The following is a 2332-nucleotide window of genomic DNA, read 5'->3' as shown; positions in this document are numbered from 1 at the left end:
ATTAGGGGGTTATTTATAAAAGGGGTGAATACAATTTGACAATTGTTGCAATCAAGGGCATAACGGTGCATCAAAAACAAAAATTTAACAGTGATGGTGACAACATGAGTTACTTCGACTTACATGAATTTCTTTTTTTTGGGGGCCGGGGGGGTTATTGGTATTTAGAAATATCAAGATTTGAAGGGGTTATTTAGAAATAAGGAAGATTTGGGGGTCTTATATTATAAAACCCCTACTTAAAAAGATTAGGATATGACATGTGTTAGCACCTTAGAGGGGGGTGAATAGGGTTATTGCTAATCTTATTAGATATTAATGCCGATTAAAACTTATTAATAAATATGTCCTAACAAAATAGATATTCAATGAGATATATGCAAGGATATATAAACAAGAGCAAATAAACAAAAGTGATAGTGCACAAATGACAAACAAAAACACACGACATGTTCACGGAGTTCGGTCAACCACTTGACTTAAGTCTCCTCTCCTCATCTCGAGGAGATCTCCACTACCGACACACCCAGTTTAAAAGCCGGAACTTCTTTACACACTCAGTTTTCTAGCTCACCGAAAACTCTACAAGGCACTCACAATGTACATACACAAACTATAACCTCAAGTGTTGATCCTCACGTATCGCCTCCCTCAAGTGCTCGGCTTTACTACCTCTCTCTAGGCTTTACTACTGACGCCACTCTTCTTGGTATCGACTACATCCTCATCACACACTTCTCTTGGTGTAAATATGTATTACAAAGTGATCCTCTCACAATAAGGCTCAATTACAAGATTTGTTCTCTTATAATAGATGAGAACACAATTTAGGCCCACTCTCATAATATCACAATCTCATAACCCAATATATATAATGTATGAAATACTAATTAAAAGCTCAAATAGGGATGTGTGTGATAAAATGAGTACAAATAAAATCTAACTCAATTTATAAACTAGCAATGATACCAAATAGGGATGTGTGTGATAAAATGAGTACAAATAAAATCTAACTCAATTTATAAACTAGCAATGATACAAATATAAAAATCAGTAATAAATTGTTATAAACTAGCAATGATACAAATATAAAAATCAGTAATAAATTGCTAGATAAAAGAGTTAGAAAAACTTATCTATAAACACAAAGGAGGATGAAGAAGATTGAGGATAAATTCCTCAATTGACAATGCAAGCTTCCTCCTTGTAAATACAAACACATGAACTTGAGAAACAAACTTTTAAACTCTTAAAACTCTTTTTAAATACCCTCTTGGATAATTTCAGAAGTGAAGCAATAAGGGGTATATATAGGATAAAAAACCAAAGCCCAAAAACCAAGAAAACTCAACAAAAAGATAAAAAATAGAAAGCTGAAAAAACTAGCTGTTACAGGCGTCACTCGACTGATGAGCTGAATCAGTCGACTGATGAGCTGACCGTTACAGACAGCTAACAGCTTATCAGTTGACTGATAAATCTCTTCAATCGACTGATGAGGTCATCAATCGACCGAATAAGAAACAGAAACTTTTTGAAGATTGCAGACAATTTCATCAGTCGACTGATAAAAACCTTCAGTCGACTGATAACATGTTTTCAGCCTGAATTGAATAGTACAAATAAAATTCATATCTTATTTAAAAATAGCAAATAAATTTCAAAAATATAAACTTTGGAAAAAGTTTATAAACATGAATATACGCATGTTGGAACATGAATTTTTTAAATTGCTCTTACCATTTGTGAAATCTCAGAAATATTCAAAAACACTAAAATACATGTTTAATAAAACATGTGATTTTTTATTTTTGACTCAAAACAAGTTTTGAAAACTTATGGAATATTTATATGGACATAATAAAAGATGTTTATGATGTATATATAGTCCAAAACATATTAACATAGAATTTGTGTAAAAGTACCTATGTTTTGAGAAAATCACAAGTGTATATGTGAGTGTATATTTGAGCTTATAGAATTAACACACATTATATAAACCTATACTAAGTATACCAAGAAAGAATCGTCTGAAGCTTGAACTTGATTGGTTGACTTGATTTGCATAGGCTTCAATATCCATGTAGCTTGTTTTCCTGTGTATACTAAACAATGCAAAACAAAATACAAAAATCAATATTAGTTGTAAATTATTTGTTAAATCATCATCAAAACAAGAAGGCCAACAATCTTCCCTTTTTTTATGATGATAAATAATTTACCAATATGCATAATCAAATCAATAAAACAATCAAAATAAATATTCTATACCTTACATTTTTCTCTCCCTTTGGCAACATCAAAAATGGGGATAAAAAATATGAGTAAGAAG

Source organism: Asparagus officinalis, unplaced genomic scaffold (genome assembly GCF_001876935.1).
Source record: "Asparagus officinalis unplaced genomic scaffold, Aspof.V1 AsparagusV1_Un87, whole genome shotgun sequence".
Taxonomy (NCBI): Eukaryota; Viridiplantae; Streptophyta; class Magnoliopsida; order Asparagales; family Asparagaceae; genus Asparagus; species Asparagus officinalis.
Note: the sequence above shows the minus strand (reverse complement) of the source record.